Source organism: Eubalaena glacialis, chromosome 17 (genome assembly GCF_028564815.1).
Source record: "Eubalaena glacialis isolate mEubGla1 chromosome 17, mEubGla1.1.hap2.+ XY, whole genome shotgun sequence".
NCBI lineage: Eukaryota > Metazoa > Chordata > Mammalia > Artiodactyla > Balaenidae > Eubalaena > Eubalaena glacialis.
This window is the reverse complement of record NC_083732.1, coordinates 82,296,630-82,319,024: the sequence shown is the minus strand read 5'-3', so window position 1 is coordinate 82,319,024 and position 22,395 is coordinate 82,296,630. Positions and strand designations below refer to the sequence as shown.

Below are 22,395 nucleotides of genomic sequence, written 5' to 3'. Positions count from 1 at the left end.
GAGGATGCCGAGTGACCGGAGCTGTTTTCCAGAAGGTTAATCTGACAGTGCATGTTTCCTGAACTGACAGACAGAGACTGGAGAAGCCAAACTAATCAGGAGATTCCCTAATTATTCAGCACCGATTCATGGAATAGCCAGAGCTAGAAGAAAACTTAGAAGTCACTGTTATGGGACTTCTCTGGTGGTCCAGTGGCTAAGGCTCCGCGTCCCAATGCCTGGGGCCCGGGTTTGATCCCTGGTCAGAGGACTGGACCCCACATGCCGCAACTAAGGGTTCACATGCCGCAACTAAGACCCAGCGCAGGCAAATAAATAAATAAATATTAAAAAAAAAAAGAAACTATTGTTATAACTGCACCTTGCACACCAGACCGAGTTCTCTGAGGGAGCAGGCAGGGTGATGCCTGACTGCCTTTTCCAGAGCAGAACACAGCACCTGGTCAGGAGGTGGGCAGTAGGTTTGTTCAACAAGTGAACGAGTAGGAGAATGAACAAACCAATGAGTGACATCTTCTATCCCAGAGCAAGAACTTGGACTTAGGGCTGATTGAGGGATGAAGACAGGAGCAATAGACATTGTCAGGGAAGGCTGGACAGAACTGCAGGGCACTTGGTTGTACCCAGAAGCTCACTCGACTGTGAGCTTACTTCTCTCTGGGCCTCAGTGTTCCCGTCTATCCAGCAGTGGGTGGGAGAGGAAGATTGGACCAGATGACCTCCAAGGTCCCTTCCGGCTCCACTCTTCTGGGAATTGAGGAGAACCCAGCTCCCCTGCTCTCCACCCCTGCTGCTTTCCTTTGATGCTAAATGGGGCCAGGAAGAGTGAAGACTCCACTGGCAACCAGAGCCCTGCAAGTCGGCAGCGAGTCCTGCACCTGCCCCCACAGGCAGCCCAACCCAGGTTATTCTGGGCTGGCTTCACGGCACCAGCCTCCGTGTCTTCTCCCATACCAGGCTTTTATGAAAGTCCCTAACGAGCCCCGTGCTCTTATGCGTTTTAGAAATCTCATCTAATAGGGGCTCATGGAGTATAAATTAACCCCAAGGAGCGGAGCTGCATTAATCCCTGTGGTGATTATGCATTAGCCGAAGAATTTCTTTGCCTATTTTAAGCAGCCGAACCCAGGCTGTATGGGGTGCTTTTCTCCTCTGTCTCTGTTGCCAGCCATTCATTCATTTAGAGCATCTCCCTTTATAATGCGTCCTCTTCACTCCCACCCAGCCCAGCCGCGGAGGCCTAGGAGGCTATAGTGCAGCAGCAGGGGTGCATGAGCCTGTGTCTGACACGCCCCACCTCTCAGGCTAGTCTGTCACCATCCTCGTGACCTTGATCAATGTACTTCACTTCCCTGAGTTCTGGCTGCCTGACTTTAACCAGTGTTATTAGTGGCAACCTTCCAGGGTGTTTGTGAGTTTAAGAAATCACGTTTGTAGAGCACCGCAGGCATGGTAGGCCCTCACCCCCTGTTAGTCCTCTCCCTTCCCTGTTGTTATCACCTTGCCTGTGTTAATATGACCAGAGCTGAGGACGGCTGGTAAAGAAAATCACGTGGAGTGAGAAAGATCCTAAAAAGTTTCAGCTTCAGGTTCATGCTCCAGGGCTGAAAATAGAAGTCGTTAATATTCTGAAGGCATTAATGAGGTCTTCAAAATCAAGCAAAGAAAAAACTCTACTGTACATTCATCAAAGGTGTGTTGTACCTAGCTGAGGACTTTCTGGAAAAGAAACCAAGGCGTGACTGTCCACACTGCCCGCCACTTCAAGCTTGAGGCACGCTACTTTCCAAATCAAAAATTATAATTATAGGCTTGTCTTGCAAGCCTGCAAGGCCTTTCTGCTGAGAAGTTCAGAAACATTGCTATTCCGGGGACAGCGTCTTACGAGGAACAAGCTCACCTGGGCCCCCAGCCCCTGGAGGAGTGGGCCCCCATTTCGCATGGCGAATGTGGAGGTTCGTGGCCTGATTCCTCCCTCCCTCAGCACCTGACATGACTACAACTCACACACCCAGTGCTTTGCTGCTCACAAAAGCCTTTTGGAGATTTTTATCTCCTGTGGAAATTGCAACAATTCTGAAGGGCTGGCCGAGCAAGGAGAGGAACATCATGCCTGCTGGACAACTGAAGACAGAATTAGGAGAGACTTCCCCGAAATCACAAAGGTAGAGGCTGCTCTCTGCGCCACCTTGGACAGCAGCGGTCAAATGCGGTCTTGGATCGTCCTCCACCTATTTTATCACCCCCATTTTACTGCATCCCCTTGAAGACGTCCGTTTTTGGCGCTATGTTTAACAGAGAGGACTCTTGAGTATAAACCCATGCTTAATACATCATTATTGCCTATTAAAAATAGATGACTCAGTAAGTGTATCACATTCGATACTTATTCCTCCAGACCAGCCTGTGAATTAAGCACTATTATTATCCCATTTTACAGGTGAGGAAACTGAGCCTCAGAAAGGGTAAGTGACTCTAACCCAGCTCTCAGGTAGTAAGGGGCAAATCTGAGACTCAACACTGGATGTGACTCCCGCGCCTTCCATTCAGTGTGTTTGCTTATTTATGCATTTGCTCAACAAAGACTTGGGCACCAAGCCCAAAGAACACGGGGGTGGACAGACGTGTGGGTTCTGGGATTACTGCACCCGCTCGTGTGGCCGTCACTCATCTGATCCAAACACCCTAATGTACATTCAGCCACACAAAACAAAACAGACGCCCCTTGTTTCATGCAGCAAGTGCATTGATGCCCCAAACACTTGTATCTGCTTGGTTTCTGGTCTTTGTGAATATTCTTTACCTTTGTCCTGGATTCCTAGTTCATAAAAAGGGTGTCCCAGCATCTTTGCAGGCAGCTTCTCTGACGACCAGCAGCCTGCCCACAGCTAAGGAGGCTTTGATTAGACAAAGAGGAATGCAGCAAGTTGTAAGTCATGTGGCCTGGGTCCTGTGTTCCTCGTGGTCCAACCTAGCATGGGTCCTTGAGCTGGTCATTTGGTTTCCCTTCACCTGGACAGCTTCATTCAGAAAATGAAAAGTTGGATTAAGAATTCTGATGAGGGCTTCCCTGGTGGTGCAGTGGTTGAGAGTCCGCCTGCCGATGCAGGGGACACGGGTTCGAGCCCTGGTCTGGGAGGATCCCACATGCCGCGGAGCGACTGGGCCCGTGAGCCACAGCTGCTGAGCCTGCGCGTCTGGAGCCTGTGCTCCGCAACAAGAGAGGCCACGATAGTGAGAGGCCCGCGCACCGCGATGAAGAGTGGCCCCCGCTCACCGCAACTAGAGGAAGCCCTCGCACAGAGACTAAGACCCAATGCAGCCAAAAATAAATTAATTAATTAAAAAAAAAATACATCTAAGACATTTGGTTTAAAAAAAAAAAAAAAAATAGAATTCTGATGAGACCAAACACAAAGCCTTTTGAAAAACCAAGAATCAAGTCTTAATTTGTTCTTTATTGTGGTACTGCAGTAACATAAAATGTACCATTTTAACCAGTTTAAGTGTACGATTCAGTGGCATTAAGTATATTCACAACATTGTGCAACCATCACTATTTCCAGAACATCTTCATCACCCCAAACAGACACTTTGTACCCATTAAACACTAACTCCCCATCCCCACGTCCCCCAGCCCCAGGTAACCAGGGTTCTGCCTTCTGTCTCTATGAATCTGACTCTTCTAGATACTTCACAGAAGTGGAATCACACGGTATTTGCCCTCCTGTGGCTTGTTTCACTTAGCACGACCAAGGGTCACTTTTAGGCGCAAAGATCAACCCCTTTACAGATCCTGTGTGTTGGAATAGAACTCGAGACGGGATGCAAGTTTTCCCACACCTTATCTCCTTTGTGCCTCCAAACTACCTCCTCTGCACTTAACCAAAGAGGAAAATGAGATTAGGCAAGTGTAAGGAATTTAGTCAAGGCCACCCAGACTGTGACAGAGCCAGGTCCTCTGTCCACAGATCTTCTGACTCAAATTCAGGGGTCTTTCTAATTCACTAATTCTAATTCTAATTCTAATTTATTTTTTTTTTCAAATCTTCATTGGAGTATAAATGCTTTACAATGTTATGTTAGCTTCTGCTGTACAACTGAGTGAATCAACTATATGTATACATATATCCCCATATCCCCTCCCTCTTGAGGCTAGAAATGGCAATAAAACCCCAGTTAACTGGATAAAGCCCCATATACCTTAACCACGGACCCTGACATGGTTACTTTAGAGTCTAGTCAAGGGGCTCTGGCAGAGGAAATGCTATTCATCTCAGCGTCAAAAGAAATAGACCCCACCCCTCTCCCTTCACCCAGCCACCTGTTATTTCTTCTGAAAAGACTGAGATTTGGGACCCACCACTGACTTCCTGGAAGGCTTGAGCCATCACTGAGGATCCCATAATTCAACTTTCCCGTCTGTGAAGGGGGCCGAATAAAACCTGCTTCGCCCACGTTTCCGAAGGCCAGTCCACCTGCCAGTGTAAAAGCCATTGGAAATTGTAGGCAGCTCTTGTTCGGCAGAGTGTCATGGAAAGAACATGGACAGTGTCAGAGGCCAGCTGGGCCACACTCAGGTCAGATGACCTCTCTGGGCTTCACTTTCTACAGACATCTATTAAGCCCCTTTAGGTGCCAGGCATAACGTTAGATGCAGGGGTGCCAAGGCATAAGGAAGATACACCCACACCCTCCTGGTAGGTCGAAGGGAAGATTCAAGACAAGACAGGGCAAGCACTCAGCACAGCATGTGGCGGATGGTAAGCACCCGATATTTCACAGCCTTTTCTGTAACGTATTCATTCAGCAAGCATTACTTGAGTACCTACCATGGGCTTAAGCAGGGCTTCTTAACCTTGGCACTATTGACGTTGGGGGAGCACAGTTCTTTGCTGCGGGTGGGCAGGGCCACCGTCCCCGGCACTGCAGAATGTTTAGTCACATCCTCTATCCAATAAATGGCAGTATCACCCCAAGTTCTGACACCAAAAGGTTTCCAGACCTTGCGCAACATCCCTGGGGAGCACAACCGCTCCAGTGCAACAGCTCTGGTTGAATGTTATACCAGGTACGAGGTATGTATAGAGATGAACGGGACAAGGGCTCCCCCAAGACTCCCGGTCTAGGGACACAGACGTGAGGACCCCCTTCCATTAGGCAGGTGTGTGAGCGGGGAGGGCAGTTGACACTGGGGCAAGGGGCATGTCAGGCACGGCGCTTTCACTGGACCAGAGGGGACGGCAGTAAGGAGCGCAGTTAGGAGGTGGCCACGGTCTACGTGAGGGAGGACGTGGCCCTGAGCCAGGCAATGCTGATGTAGATGGACAGATGGAGACGGGCTGGAGAAAGATCCCGAGGCAGAATAGATCCCAAGGCAGAATGGACAGCAATCAGGAGGCGACAGGCTGGAGGACATTGGAAACCAGCCAAGCGGGACCTGACCACAAGGGGCAGAGAGTGGGGCTGCAGCTTTAACTACACAGCGTCAATGGGGTCTAGACAGCGCTGGGTTTTCGCCTCTGTGAACCGGGAGACGCTCCCAGGTCCCTCTCCTCTGCCAGCCGCGACGCAGAAGCCCAGGTACTTGCACGAAGCTCTCTCCCTCCCACTCCCCTGCTCCTTCCTCTCCCCTCCCTTGTTCCACAAGCCTCTCTAAAAAGGAGAAAAGGGAAAACCCGAGCTCTTCCTGGGTCCCGGGAGGCTCATGCCTGGGGCCCTCCCTGCTCCACATCCTCCCACCAGGAAGGCTCGCAGAGCCTCCTCCAGCTAAAGGGTGTGGGGGGCCGCTGAGCGGGACTCGGTGACTCACATTGAGCAGATAATGAGCTCTGGTGACAAGGGACCTAGCGTCAAAGGGAGCAGTGCCACCTCTCCCAGGACGAGGGCTTGGGCCCACGGGCTCATCCATGGGATGGAGGCTGAGCGAGTGTGACAGCTTCCCTGGCATCATCCTCTCATCACACCCCAGCTCCACCGCCCCCGCCCGGGAAGTCTTGCTCTTTTAAATGTGCACTTTGCAGTGAAGACAGTTAGCTGCAAAAGCAGGAGGCCCCCGGAGGCTTGAAACTGGAGGCTCCATCCTGGACTTGGGCTTTCTCACTTTTCCTTTTAAGCTCAAGCTTTAGCCCTGTCTCAGCACTTAAAATATCAAAACATGTTTCCTCTGCCCACTTGATCACTGATCCTTTCAGCTCAGTCAACCCATTCACACCACAGAGCCTGTCTGACCACTAAAATTCAGCCATGAATAACTGCATGGGTTCCAGTAATGACAGCAAGGTGAATAGCATATCCTCTAAAAGGGGTGTCTTCGTAGATGTGTGGTTTAAACTACCACGTAGTTAAGACTGTAATAGTGTTAAGACTCTGATGATGAAAAGATGATGGACTAAGTAATAGAAGAGCAAGACCCTGAGGCAGAGGGAGAATGCAGCCACGAGACGGCACGTGTTTCACCTGCCCTGAAATATCCCTGTGTAAATAATGAAGCTATGTAGCGGTCAGGGCCCTGGCAGGGAAGTGTGGCACATGCAAGCTGGATGCACAAGGGCTCAACAATGGAACTACGTGCAGGGGGAAACCAATAAGGGACAGCGCAGAATCTACGTGCTAGAAGAAACAGGGCCAGTTACCACCCCCCAGATCCAAAGAAGCAAAGAGGGGGAGAAGTTACCAGAATCCCAAACGTAGCTACATGGAGAACAATCTCCCAACAGGAGCTGAGGTCCTCAGTAAGAGTGCAAACCTGAGAGGGAGAATGGGTGCCCCAGCTCACCAACCTCCCTCCTGAGCTTCCTGCTGGCCAAACTCAACCAGGCGTCTGAGGGCAGGTGAGCTTATCGAAGGAGTTCACGCAGTCAACCTCCCCCTCTTCCCATCGTGTTTGGTGTCTGCACCTCCCTATTTGGCAGTTCATTATGGCAGACAGATGGGGAGGGAAGGGAAAGGGTGGAAGGGGTGGAGAAGGCCAGTGATTCCTCCCCTTCATACTCCAACCAGGTACTTAGGGATGAGGAAATAATTTTAACGTCTTCAGTAGAGACTTCTTGGTGCCCTTCCCAGCATCCAGCTTCCCCTCCCTCTTTTCTGACAGCTCTGAGGAAACCGACTCCAGTTCCAGGTGTGGAAGGTACAAGCTAGGCTAAGCCAATCAGAATATTCCATCCCCTTGGAAACAGGATAGACGTTTGACATAAGTCTGATGTGGCTACATGACTTTTCCTTGGAATTCTGGGAACTGACAATCCTGCTTTCCTGCTGGTTATAAATAAGGAAGAATGGAAGCCCTCAAATGTGGGGGAACGACTGGAGCCATGAAGAGAGCCAACGTAAGGATGAAGTGGGCACCATCAAAGGCAGAACGGAGAGAGAGAATGAGACCAAGTACTTAGTGACATCGCTAAGCTATTGAACAGGCCTCTCTGACCTAGTCCTGCCTCTGTGCTCTTCAGCTCAATAACAATACATTTCCAATCTGAGTTGGATTTTCTCTTAATTACAACCAAAAATGCTTCAGTTGATCCACACTCCAAGAGTTAAATAAAATAAAAAATACAGACTAGAAAGAGACAATATATTTACCAAGCCCGTGAGGAAAAATATACTGATAGTAGTTTGGTCATCAGTGTTTAAGCATACTACTTCAGTATGCAAAATAGGAAAGAAAGGCCATCTTTGTTGGTCGTACCTATCAGTGTCCAGGGAAGAGTTACCAACTGCCAGGGACGTGACCATTCTTGTCACTGAAGAGGCAGTTCAGTGACTTGTCTAAGAGCACGTGTTTTGGAGCCAAACAGAAGTGGGTTCAAGTCCCAAATCCTCTGTTTGTGAACAATATGAACCTGGGAAAGTGAACTCTAAGGCACTGGGATTCCAGAAATTGACACGAACTAGAAACTCTTGACTCCCAGCCCCACCGCATCTAATGAGGCCCACTGAGGGAAGGATCCACTAGTGGTTTCATTTTTTTCCCCTCTTTTTTGGATTTCCTTCCCATTAGGGTCACCACAGAGCATTGAGTAGAGTTCCCTGTGCTATACAGTAGATTCTCATTAGTTATCTATTTTATACATATTATTGATAGTGCATATATATCAATCCCAATCTCCCAACCACTAGTGGTTTTATACTATGCAGGCATATCCCAGATGTAAGAAGCCACAAGCTTCTGGCAGAGGACACTCATATTTCTCACTGAAAAAATATATCTCTCTTTGTAAATGGGTGTTTTGGTATCTGATTTGATGTATCAGTGTGTGTGTGTGTGTGTGTGTCTGTTTGTATGTTAGGTTCATGTCAGTCTATCATTGAAATTTTCCTCTGCTGTGTTCAGAAATTCTTTTAATTTAATTTTTAGTTTAAGAACCTGCAAAAGACCTTGACGGAGTTATATCTATGAAAGCAGTTCACCCATGAAGCCTCCTGAGGGGCAGCCTCCCAGCTTCTGGCACCTCCACCAACTCCCATGCCCTCTTCTGCTCACTGGACTGAACGACAAGAGGAGTTGCCTTGATAAGGGGCAGGGGATGGGTGATAAGACCCCCTGTGATTCAAAACACAGGCTTACCAACCCAGGTATTCGGAGAGGCTTCAAGAAGGGAAGCTCCATTGATCAACCTAGGCACCCATGGCTTAAACTCACGTTGGTGTTACCTTCAGATCAACCTTGACATGACTATTGTAAGGTACTCTCCTGGGGGCATGACACAACAGATCCATACCTTGATGGCAGATGATGATCTAAACCCATCTCAAAACTTGATTTCTCTAAGCTTCTAGGCTAGGCAGAAAAAAGCAAAAAGGTGATGCCAGGAGGGCCCGGACCTTGAGCAGAGACAAAACAAGGGGATCCCAGACCTTTTCATGTATTGATTTAAAACATTTATTTTTGAGCATCTTTTATATGCAAGAATCTATTCCAGAAAAAGAATTAGCCGTTGCTTCATTCCACAAACATTTATTGAGCACACACTTGCCAGGTACAGTGAAGAGATATAAACATGAATAAGCCTGGAATCTAGGCCATTCCATTGTCCTCATGGCTCAGTGTTTCTAAATGTGTGAGACTTACCATAAGTGGATACACACGATTTTAATTTTTTTTAAGTTCTACAGAGAGAATTTTTGTTTGTGCATAGGTAAGACATTAAATAACCGAATTACATAGTAGGAAAGCCATCCACTTTTTCATTTTTTTCCCCAACTCCACTGATTACTTTGAGAATAAAGTCTAAGTTAGGTACCATATGTTGTTAGCATCTTAAAACTTGCCAATTTCCTTCTCTTCTAACAGAAAGAGAGAGAGACGGAGAGAAAAACAAAACAAAACATAGAGAGGTGGAGACAGAGAATTTGCCTTAGGTCCAGAGCCTTCAAAAATAAAATATCCAGGGAGAATTTAATATCAGTCTTTCATTATCCCTGGTTTTACTTTTTATGGTAACCTCTTTAAGTAATACTGGTTTTTAAAGAAAAATGACAAGTAAATACTGACAGCTGTCAAATAAGTATGGTGAAATTATGAAGGTGGATATAAGTGATTGAACTTTAGAAAAATAAGAACATGGTATTGTGTTACTTTTTTTTTTCATTCAGGACTGCTCAGATCAATATTGTGTTACTTTGTAACCAAGTTTTCCGTTTTTCTCTCCTCAAGGTGCTTTACCATATATGAGGATTACACAGCCCTATTCTGATGAACTCAAGAATCGTCACGTGACTCTTCAGCCAGTGAAATGCGGGAAGAGTAGCATGTGTCATTTCCAGGAAGAAACTTGAAGAGCCATTACGTCGTTTGCCATGTCTTCTTCCCCTCTTCCATGGGACAGGCGATATTACACAGACAGCCTGCCCCATTTGACTGGATCTGGATTGAAGCTGACATGGAGTAGAGTTACAACCAAGCCATGCTGAACAAAAAGCATGCGTGAGAAATAAGTGTTTGTTCTTGTAAGGCACTGAGACTTGGGGGTTGGTTGTTAATTGGCATTACATAACCTATCCGGACTGATACCAAAGGCCACAGCAGCATCTGACAGAGATGCAGTTGGTTCAGAAGAGTCTACCCTCACTCCTAGGGAAAAAAAGCTCAAAATTTTATCCCTAATGCTGGATGCCCTATGAAGACACGTGATGTCCCCAATGGGACACACTCAGGCATCTATTTAGGAGCAACATCAGTAGAAGACAACACCACAAAGGCTGATGAGCCTTGTGCACGAGTAATACGAACTCAGTTTCATTGGTAATATGGACCAGATAACTGGATGGTCTTGAAGTCTTTAGGATGAGAGAGAAAAGGGAAATTACATACCTTAAACACACTATATGCCAGAGGCAATGTGCCAGGCACTTGGTACACTTTCTCCTTTGGATCTTCTGAAGAACGGATATTATGTCCATTGATAGTTGAAAAAATGAAGGCTCTGTCACACAGAGTCATCCAGCCAGTAACCAATGGAGCTGGGAATAGAACCCAAAGCCTCTTGAGCTACATTCCCTTTGGGGCTTCTCTACACTACACTGGCAAGATAAGGCTGGAAGAACGCCACCAGCTACATGCATTTTCATCACATCCTATGTCGATATTTATTGGAAATGTGGACTATGAAGGCTTCAGTTGATGATATTAGATTCGTCCCCACAGTCATCATTTTTTCTGCATCTGCAACATCCAAATTGAATCTGGGATGGAGGTGGCAGAATTTATCAGGAATGGAATAATTCAGTGAACGCTGCAGTGGGGTTTTTCAATAGTCTGCGGGCTGAGTGTCGCAGTGATTGGCGAGTATTCAACCATCCTTCTCAAGTTGGGAATTAAAGCTTTTTAACCATGATTATATGGCCTAACATTCAGCTAAACCCAGTGAAAGGACACTCAAATAACTATTAATCATGAGCAGCGCTCCCAGAACCCCTCCCACATTTTCTCCTCCCCTTCTCCCCTCCTTCTTGGTTTCCTTACCTCTCAGCCTCCATTCTTAACCTGGCAATAAGTATAGTCCTCAATCCATTCACCGCTGAGGTAGCCGATAAGCAGAGGAGGGAAGAAGAAAAGGCAGAGGGAGAGGAAGAAATGATGAGGGAAAAAGTGTGAGGGAAGGAAATGCAGGATAATTGATCACTTGCTGTCTGTTATGCACCATTATAGGCATGAGTTTCCATCCAGCCTCTCATATGACTCTTAGAGCAATCTAGATAGATCACCAATTAGTAATGATCGTTCAGAGGCCGCTAGGATAAGGAAGATAGACATTTAAGGAGCAACAAATTTGATCTCTTGGCCCAGGATGGCCAAGAGAAGTTGTGTTGAGTGATATAAACTGTCAAGCATAATCTCCTTGAAGGCACACCAAGCTTTCCCAGTCCTACTCTATAACCTTACTACCCAGTACATAGTTTGCGTTTATAAAGAATAATTCTTCTACCTATGCTTAAATGCCAATAATATTCCTCAGATTCGGTTATTCTTTTAGTTAACATTCATTCAGTAAGTACTGATTGAGTGCCTAGTACATGCCAGGCACTGTTGTAGGCATGAGGAATATAGCAGTGCACAGAGAAATAACCAGAAATCCTGGCCTGCTGGAGCTTACATTCTAGCAGGTGGAGATAGACATTAAACAAAATAATAAGTAAAACATATACTATTTAAGGAAGTGTGAGGGGTTATAGAGAAAAATAAAGCAATGAAGGAAAGTTAAGAGTGTTGGAAGGAGGTGGGGTGTGATTTTAAATTGAACACTCAGAAAGTCCTCACTGAAAATATGACAGTTGAACAGTAACTTAAAGGAAGTGAAGGAGCAAGTCAAGAGAAAATCTGAAGGAACAGCATTTCAGGCAGAGGGAACAGGATGTGCAGAGGTCCTGAGGTCTGAGTATGCCTGTGGGTTCAAGGAACAGCAGGAGGTCAGTGTGGACGAAAGTGGAGTTAATGAGATAAAAAGGGCAGTAAGGAGACTGGGCCAGAAAAGCAACGAAAGGACAGATCCTGTTGGCCCATAGGCCTTTCTCAGCTTTTACTCTGAGAGAGTCGGGAAGCAATGAGTTTTGTGCAGGAAAGTGGCATAATCTGACTGGCATTTTAACCAGATGCTTCTTATTATTGAACTAAAAATAGACTGTAAGAGAGGACAGGTGGAATCGGGGGTACAAGCCAAGGGCTACTGTATTAATCCAGGCAAGTTGCCTGGGAGATTTGGGACCTGGCTATGCCATTTCCATGATGGTTTGGAATTTGTTTCTTCTTCATCATCTACACTGACTCTGTCACATTTCAGGCCCTTATCACCACTAGCCTTTCTATTACAATAGCTTCTTTTTTCGGGGGGTCGGGGGTGGTTAGAGAAGAAATTGTAATGAAAGTTTAAAAACAGAATTACTGACAATTGCTTAATACAATTCAATTAAACATGGAAAATTCACCAAGGAAGACAACATACTTGATCATCAACAGATTTTCTGTAAATTTTAAAGGATTATAAATAAACACATACATGCTTTAACTGCAACTGTATTAAATTTAAAATCTGTAATAATAAGATATTACGATAGCTTCTTTTTTATTTTTTATTTTTATTTTATTTATTATTTATTTCTGGCTGTGTTGGGTCTTTGTTGCTGTGCACGCACTTTCTCTAGTTGTGGCGAGCGGGGGCTACTCTTCCTTGCAGTGTGCGGGCTTCTCACTGCGGTGGCTTCTCTTGTTGTGGAGCACGGGCTCTAGGTGTGTGGACTTCAGTAGTTGCAGCACACAGGCTCAGTAGTTGTGGCACGCAGGCTCAGTAGTTGCTCCACAGCATGTGGGATCTTCCCGGACCAGGGTTCAAACCGGTGTCCCCTGTATTAGTAGGCATATTCTTAACCACTGCACCACCATGGAAGTCCATGATAGCTTTCTTAACTGGTCTCTGTCCCTAGTCCAGTCCCCTGAGTTAGTCAAGATAGGAGAGGCTCTGCTGCAACAGGGGATGAATCCTGGAATGTCAGTGACCTGATGCAGTAAAAAAAACCTTCTCACTTGAGCCATCATCTGATACGAGTCAGGCTGACTTCTTCCACATTTTGTCTGTACCCTCTGAAACATGTGGCCTCCACACTCTTCATAGAAGAGGAAGACATGGAGGATTTCACAACTGTAAGCCTTAGAAGTGTCTTACAAATCTCTGCCCACGTCCACTGGCCAGAACCCCATTATGTGGCATTGACCTAATTTCACAGAAGGCTAGGAAATGTAGAGCAGCTCATGAATCTTTGATATGCACCAACATTCTCTGCCACACATCCTCCCATCCTTATGCTCTTTCTAAAGCATAAATATCACCGTGTCCCTCTCATGTTCATAACCTGGTGATGTATCCCATTCCCATCACAGTTATCATGATATAATCAATAGCACTTCCATTCATTTCCCCTTTCTTTCAGGAGTCTTTTCCTTTGTAAACAAACATTCTTGCCTTATAAAGGGTCTATGGCAAAAAGAATGGAAAGGAGCTATTGATACAAGAATTGCCAAGACCTCTCCAAGATTCTGACCCTTGGAATTGAACCTATAACCCATGTCTTCCTTCAACACTCTGAGTGTCTACACTGTGCCAAACACCACGTCAGGCTTGAAAGTGCAAAATTAACCACATCCTTGTTCTCAAACAGCTTGTGGTTGGACCTAGTGGCTTCCTGAATGGCCAACAGGAAGAAATGGCCAACTCGACATTTCTTCCCTCCATGCCTTTATTCCCAGACCCTTACATACACACTTGCATACACACGTGCATCTAATACTCCAAAAAGCAGGAATCTACATCCATAGAGACTCAAATATGGCCATTGTAAGCGCTAATCTTTGATTCAGGAAATCTGGGGTCCTTCCACTAGTGTCACTTCCAACAGTCTATTACCATAATTTTAATTTCTCCATATGTAAAAAGATAGACTTGGGGGCTTCCCTGGTGGCACAGTGGTTAAGAATCTGCCTGCCAATTCAGGGGACACGGGTTAGAACCCTGGTCCGGGAAGATCCCACATGCCGCAGAGCAACTAAGCCTGCGAGCCACAACTGCTGAGCCCCCATGCCACAACTACTGAAGCCCGCGCACCTAGAGCCCATGCTCCGCAACAAGAGAAGCCACCGCAATGAGAAGCCCGCGCACAGCAACGAAGAGTAGCCCCCACTCCCCCACTCACTGCAACTAGAGAAAGCCCGCGTGCAGCAACAAAGACCCAACACAGCCAAAAATAAATAAATTAATTAAATAAAATTTAAAAAAAAAGACTTGGACCAAAGAAAATCTGAGGCTTCTTCCAGCTCCAAAATTCTGTGCAGACCCATTGAGTGTCGTGCAGAGGCCACCTTATTAATTCAAACCTAGAAAAGAAATTCTCCTAAGTATAGAGTTATTTATCATTCGCAGGAAGAGCCGAGCAGAACTCAAGCTGTTCAAGTTCCCTTCTCCTTGGCCAAGCACGATTTCCTTGCAAAAGTTTTGGGTGGGATTTTTTAAGCTTCCAACGAGGCTCTAAAGACTTTTTGGACATTGATCTGTACTTTTATACCATATGGTTTGAATTGAGTGGGAAGAAGTCAAGAACAGACAGAATGTACTGCTGTGACAAGAACCCAGTAAATTAGAAAGTTCCAAGAAAATGGATGGTTTAAAAATGCCAAGAAAACAGTTGGGGGCAGGATGGGCAAATCCAACGGGGTAGAGAAGAATGAATGTTCTGAAAGTCTGATGTATCCGATTTTCTGCAAGACAAACCACTCTAAAACTTAGTGGCTTAAATCAACAGCCACTTATTTAGCTCATTATTCTATGGGTCAGGGTACCGGGACGGTTTTTATGGTCTTGGCTGGACTCTCTCTCATCTGCATGGACCATCATCCAGGACTATTCAGATGTTGGTGATAGGAATCTCAAGAGAGTAAGTGCCATGATCACTTTTCAAGTCTCATGGCACATCGGCTAAAGAAATCATATGCCCACTCCAGATTCAAGGGGTGGAAAAATGTCACACTTCTTGATGGGAAGAACTAAAAAAAAGTCAAGTAAATATAAAGATACAGAGAGGGGGAAATGTGGCCAGTTTTACAATCTACTACAGATTTACCAGTTTTACCATCTAGACACTGGAGAATTGGTTTAAATTCACTGGGATTTCACCTTGAAAAGTGAAGACTAGGGGTGGGAGAAGATAAATAAGGGGTTGACAAAAGGTGACCACTACTTTCAAGTATTTAAGAGATCTCAGAGATAAGAAGAATTACAGGACTTCCCTGGTGGCATAGTGGTTAAGAATCCACCTGCCAGTGCAGGGGACACGGGTTAGAACCCTGCCGGGAAGATCCCACACGCCACGGAGCAACTAAGCCCGTGCGCCACAACTACTGAGCCCACGTGCCTAGAGCCTGTGCTCCACAAAAAGAGAAACCACCGCAATGAGAAGCCCGCGCACCGCAACGAAGAGTAGCCCCCGCTCGACGCAACTGGAGAAAGCCTGCACACAGCAACGAAGACCCAGTGCAACCAAAAATAAATAAATAAAAATAAAACAAAATAAATTTTTTTAAAAAGAAGAATTACATATGTTCTGAATAGGTTCATACAGAAATATTATTGTTAAGGGCACAAGTCACATAATGTAAAAGGAAGAACCCTTGAACCATCAGAGCTTCCCATATAGGTAATAAGGAAGGGATCAGACATTGAGCAGCTGCCATGAATCAGAAAATTTATTTAATGCTCTCAAAAACGCATTTCCTTCCATATTTTAGAGATGAGGAATTAAGTCTCAGAGGGTTTAAGTGACTTTGGTCAAGTTCACGAGCTAAGAATTGGCAGATCTAGGATTTGAACCCACATCTCTCTAATACCCAAATCTGTACTCTTTTGACACCATGTCATGCTGCTTTTAGGCTCTTTCAGGATCAGAGGAACAGAGACACACCCAGGTTCCATATGAAAATAGACATTTGTTGTAAAGATAGATGGGGAAGAGCAGAAATGCTGGGAAATGTCTCAGCAGCATGGCTCACTCTCTTATGCACCATCTCTGCTTCTAGCCACTTGCCTGGTTCCCTTTCCTCTCGCACCCCTAGAAATCAAGGACCCAGAACCCCACTAAAATATGCTGTTTTACAGCTTGCAAATATGTTCATTTAAATTCAGTTACAGGAGTGAGCCTTTCCCTGCAGTGTTTGCATTTTAAATAATCTTCTGGAAACCAAGATATCATAACAAGAGTTACCATTTGCTTAGCACTTTGTATACCACTCCTGATTCTCACCAAAAACCTACTACAAGTCAGTACAAGTATTACCATTTTATAGATAAAAAACTGAAGCTCAGGATTCAAATCCAGTCCTGTCTAAATAGCCAAATCCAGTATTTTCTCCATTATACTACACTCCCTCTTGAAGCAAGAGATGCTGGGAGCCAAGCAGGCAGTGTGAAAATGGGTGGTGGAGATAGTTTTTTATCAAGTGGGCTTTCCTTGAATTATACCACATTCTACCAGAGTTGACGTATGAGAAATTCTGGTCACTCGCAAATGAACTAGATCTGATTATTCTCGTCATTAACCTTAAAGGGTTTTAGAAGATTCTTAAAACTTCCTTTATAAATAGAAATTTTCAAACATATGTAAAAATAAAGCAAAAGACATGATGAACCTCCATGTACCCTTCATCCAGTTTCAACCATTTTCAACATGTGGTCAATCTTGTTTCTTGGCAGGTTTCTAAGAGATGAATCCCAAACCTGTGGTTGACAATGAGCTGCTTATGCTTTCCCCAAATTAATAGCCAAGGAGTGTTGGAGCAGGAAACCATCCCCCCAGCATCATTTGGGATGAATCTCTTATTTTTAAGGGAGAAGGGTAATGTCAAGAAACAGAACTGGGCTTCCCTGGTGGCGCAGTGGTTGAGAATCTGCCTGCTAATGCAGGGGACACGGGTTCGAGCCCTGGTCTGGGAAGATCCCACATGCCGCGGAGCAACTAGGCCCGTGAGCCACAACTACTGAGCCTGCGCGTCTGGAGCCTGTGCTCCGCAACAGGAGAGGCCACGATAGTGAGAGGCTCGCGCACCGCGATGAAGAGTGGCCCCCGCTTGCCGCAACTGGAGAAAGCCCTCGCACAGAAACGAAGACCCAACACAGCCAAAAATAAATAAATAAATTAATTAATTAAAAAAAAAATAATAATCACCTGCTTTATTAAAAAAAAAAAAAAAAGAAACAGAACTGGACTTGCTCAGAGTCACACACTGAGGTAGCAGAAAAGGAAGGATAAGGACCAGGGTCTCCTGGCTCCAAGCTCAGGGCCCTCCCCCATAGACCAGCCTTCTCCAAAGCATCAGAATACTTTCTTGGTACCCACTGCCTAAGCAGCCACTGCCACCTCCAGAGGAGAAAGAAGAAGTCAGTGCAGCTTGGATTTGGACTCCACCCAGCAGGATCAATGGACTTTGTCATTTATGCCCTTCTCTGACCTTCTTACTCTTTCAAGGGTAATTAACTAGCCAAATGGGTTCCCTCTACTGAGACTCGGCATCCAAATAATCACAACCTCGCCAACTGCTGGTGACAAACTCACTCCTGAGAGGTCCCACTCGGTCCTCCATTGTCATGACCTTCATTGATTCAGCTTTCCTTATTCGAAAACTTGGTGTCTCACAAAGATGGCAGATTTGCATGTGGATGCAACAGACTTCACAGACATCCTTCTGCCACTTGGTTCCAGTGGCATATTTCCTGGTGAGAAATGACCTCCCCAGGATGAATGCAAATAACTAAGGGGTTAGATAGTGCATGGACATGGCATAGAATGACCCTTCTCAAAGTGGGAACTTTTGGAGATACATGGTAGCTTTCTAGGGCGGTCCTGGAAGCCATGGGATAAGCATCTTCCAGGTAAGAACATTCTTTTCACAGCAACTGCAGAGCTGGATTGTCCAGAATGAGAATCCCATGGCAGGCACTGTTGTAAATGCTTTATACAGGCTAATTCATTGAATCCGTACTGGAACCCTATGAGGTTACCGTAAACCTAAGAGGTATTATTATCTCCACCGTGAAGAAACTGAGGCACAGAAAGATTAAGTAACTTCTTAAAAGCCACACAACTACTAAGTAGCAGAGAGTATTAAACAAAATAATAGGGTTTCAGATGCTGTACAAAGGAGTTAAAAGGAGTTATCACATGTGTAGGGTTATTATTGAAACCAAAAGAACTGAGAATTGACAGGGAAAAGGATGAGCCAGTATGTAGTCAAGTCCTCAACTCTGGAGTCCTGATGGAAAATGCTGAAGTAATGTAGGAAAGTAAAAAGAGCCATAAAATGTATCAGAGAGAACTTCAGGGTGGGACAGAATATTTGGAGAGTAACTACATTTACAAAATCTTTTCTGAGTTCCTCTCTCCTCATCTTAACAATGACTCTTTCCTTTTTTTTAAAATATATTTATTTTATTTATTTATTTATTTTTGGCTGTTGGGTCTTCGTTGCTGCACGCGGTCTTTCTCTAGTTGCGGCGAGCAGGGGCTACTCTTCGTTGCGGTGCACGGGCTTCTCATTGCGGTGGCTTCTCTTGTTGCAGAGCATGGGCTCTAGGCGCGTGGGCTTCAGTAGTTGCAGCGCGAGGGCTCAGTAGTTGTGGCACATGGACTTAGCTGCTCCGTGGCATGTGGGGTCTTAGTTCCCTGACCAGGGATCAAACCCTTGTCTCCTGCAATGGCAGGCAGATTCTTAACCACAGCGCCACCAGGGAAGTCCCAACAATGACTCTTAATGTGAGGATTACCATAGTCTCTATTTTATAGATGAAGTAACCAAGGTTCGTAGGGGATGTGACTTGCCAAGTACCCAACTGGACATTAGGACTGACTCCGAACCCTGAGCCTTTTCCAGTCCATCCCAGTAGAGCTAATTTTGAATCTGAGGGTATGTTCCTGCTTTTCAACAGGGTGTCTCAGCTCTGGTCCCATGGAAGCCCACAGTGAATGGGATATATATGTCCTGCTTTGTGCAGGACAGTCCTGGTTTATACCTGTGTCCTAGTATAATTAGTAATACTGCCTTTTTTCACTTTTAAAAGAGTTCCTGTTTGGATGAAAAAATTAAAAAGCTGCCCTAACCCTAAGCAGCACCTTCCTCGTGTCTGGATCTGCAAAGCAGAGCAGTAAGTTTCTGCAAACTTTCTTCCCACCAGGAACATTGTTGGAGAGCTCTTACTGAGGGGTGAGAGCCACAGTGGAGACTAAATTTAGGACAACAAGTGGAGAGAAACTTTCTAGTTTATTCCTCCCACTCTAACTTCCAGCCCCAACTGACTATGTAGATGGGATTGTTCTCTGAGTGGAAGACTCAGAAAGAAGAGAAATAAAAGGGGAGAAGAAAAACCAGAACAGCCTGTTTGCCCTTCCCTTGCTATATGTTTAATTCATTAAACACTTGGGAGTTGATTCTCGCAGCAAATCACCTGCCTCCCTCTCTATTACTAAGGTGACCCAGATTCCTCCAACTTTCAGACCATTTTACACGTCATTCCCACCTTCATTCTGAAAATCAATGACAATTTTTCCGAAATGTCTTTCCTACCATCCGTCCCTTGCTCAGGTAGAGTGTTAAGGGGATGAGAGAGCAAACCTAGATGACTTGGAAGCCCCAGGATGGCCACTGTAAGAGACAAACCCCCATTTCTCAGGGTGCAGGCTGGTGAAAATCCAGTGCAATGGGGTGAAAAGAGCAAAGGCTTGGGGTCATGTAGACGTGGGGTTGAATCCTGGCCCTCTCCCAAGCCAGCTGTGTGCTCCATGCACAAATATTATTTTTTCTGCCCAAGAGAAGACCCAATTGTCCCTGCTGGGATTGGAGGCCGAGGCTCTAGGGGGTCCCATGGTGCAGTTCACCCAATCAGAAGGCCAGGTGGTCACTGAGTTTCAGTATCTTCCTTAGGAATGAGTAAGAGTTAATAACAATATCTTCTCATATACTGTCTGCAGAAGGCACTACAGATTCAAAGTCCTCTGGGCCTGTGAAACCAAGTCAGACAATGCCTCCTTACCTGTTTATAAGAGAAAGGCAGGGAGAAACTGGTGCTTTTCTCCCTTCTTCCTTTGAGATCCGCAGGGTAGGGACCAAAGCCTAGCCAAGCTATCTTTAAGGAGCTATAGTGGTGCAAGACTTTGGAATCAGGCAGACGGGTGGTTCAGCGGGTAGCTGTAGACCCTCAGCGAGTTATTTTAAGCTCTCTTTGCCTCAGTCTCCTTGTCTACAAAATGGAAGCAATGCCTACTTTATACAGATGTAAAGCATCTTCAAAGAAGTAAGCAGAGCAAATACATGTGCTGCCCATAAAAAATTCCCATGAGATCCTCTCTCTCCCTCTCTCTCTCTCTTTCCCGTCTTCCTCGTGGTCTTCTGATGACATGGTACAGGGGGTTCTGCTGTACAAACTGGTCCACATGAGCAAGAAATAAGTGTTCACTTGTGTCAAACCACTGAGATTTCTATTGCATATATCAGTTGGCTATCGTGTGAAACAAACCACTCCTACACTTTGTTATCGCTATGGACTGAATTGTGTCCCCCAAAATTCATATGCTGAAACCCTAAGACCCAATAGGATGGTATTAGGTCGTGAGGGTAGAGTCCTCATAATGGCACTAGTGTTCTTATAAGAAGAGACACCAGAAAGTTCTCTCTCTGCTCTCTGCCATGTGAGGACACAGCAAAAAGACGGCCATCTGCAAATTGGAAGAGAGCTCTCTTGCCAGTGCCCACCCTGCTGGTGACCTGATCTCAGACTTCCCAGCCTCCAGAATTGTGAGAAATAAACTTCTGTTGTTTAAGCCAGCCCACCTATGGTGTTTTGTCATAGAAGCCCAAACTGACTAGACAGTAGCTTGAAACAATACCGTTTGTTATAGCTCATAAATTAATGAGTCATATGGACATTTGACTTCTCTTGAATGGGCTTGACTTGATCTCAGCTGGGCTCACTCATTCATCTGAGGTCAAGTGCCATGCCAGCAGTGGGCTGGATGGTCTAGAATGGATTGGGCTGCGGTAATCCCACTTTATTCCACGTGGTCACTCTCACTCCAGCAGGGTAGCCCAGGCTGGTTCTCGTGGTGGTGACAGGGGCCCACAAGACATCGTGGAAGCACACATGGCCTCTTGATGCCAAGACTTGGGATTGACCAACATCGCCTCTGCCACATTCTATTGACCAAAGCGAGTGACCAGGCCAACCATACTCATGGGATGAGGGAATAGAGCCCATCTCTTGATGGGAGGAGCAGCAAGATGGCATTGTGAGAGGTCAAGAAGGGGGACCATTTTTACAATCAACATACAGCATAGCAACTAGTGTCACCTCAACTAGTACTGTCACAACAGATGGTGATGACAGAGCCAGGATTCAATTCCAGACCTAACGTCAAAATTGGAGCCCTTTTTAGGATACCATAATAACACTTTAAGGAAAACAAAAAACAGCTTTGAGGAAACCAATAATAACATCCTAATGCAAACTTCCCCAAATCTGCAAATGGACAGAAAAATGTCTGTTCTTCCCCCTCATTATCCAAGGCATCTTCAAGGCTGCTGAAGAGGTGGAAGCAGCTTTATTTTGTTACTTTCCAGGATTAGTTTTTCAGATGCAGAGTCACCTCCCTAATTAGTTCTAATTAGATGCATGGTTCACGTTAGGTCACAACAAACCAAAATGTGAATAATTTAAGAAGGATCCAAAGTCAGTGGCAACAAAACCAGCTTCGTGGTTACCTGGGTGATGGCAATTCTTCCTCCACCTGAGTTGTCAGGTAGCTGACTTTGAATACCAGATGTAGGCTGTTAATAGCAAGGGGGCAACCTTCATGCATTCAATGGGCCTCAGACCTCTTCGTGGAAGGAGCTGTAATCTCCTTCACTTTCTGGGAGTGGGTGGCCCAAGTTGACATTAAAAGAAGCAGGTTTCTCCATTGGCTGTCTGGCTCCATTTCTCAGCCAGACAGACCTCTTTGGAAGTTTTGGGCATCCCTTGAAACTCCCATCTTCTCCCCTCCCAGAGACTCAACATCAGAGAACATGTGACTTGAAAGGACCTGGTTAGTCACCTCATCCAGTTCTACCATATTATAGAAGGGACAATTTGAAGTCCCAAAAAAGAAAGACTATTTATCCAAAGCTATAGAGCTAGTAAGCAGCAGAACCGAGGCTAGAGCCTGTATGAAGGTATGAGAGTGTAACAGACGAGGCAGCATCTTTACATTCAGCCTGATTCAGTTCCAACCTCAGCTCTACCAGTTATGCTGTGTGACCTTAGGCAAATACCCAACCTCTCTGTGCCTTACTTTGCTCATCTTTTTAAAAAGCATGGTTTAGGGATGGAC

The 22,395-nt window shown here is 45.5% G+C and overlaps 1 long non-coding RNA gene across 2 annotated transcripts in view; it reads right to left on the bottom strand.

Moving 5' to 3' along the window:
• Positions 1 to 12,665: 12,665 nt before the first annotated feature.
• LOC133076997 (uncharacterized) overlaps positions 12,666 to 22,395 on the bottom strand; it is a 174,272-nt gene continuing 164,542 nt past the window's right edge. For both annotated transcript variants that reach the window (XR_009697660.1, XR_009697658.1), the window contains one exon: positions 12,666 to 12,841. This is a non-coding gene — a long non-coding RNA (uncharacterized LOC133076997). The remainder of the gene's footprint in view (positions 12,842 to 22,395) is intronic.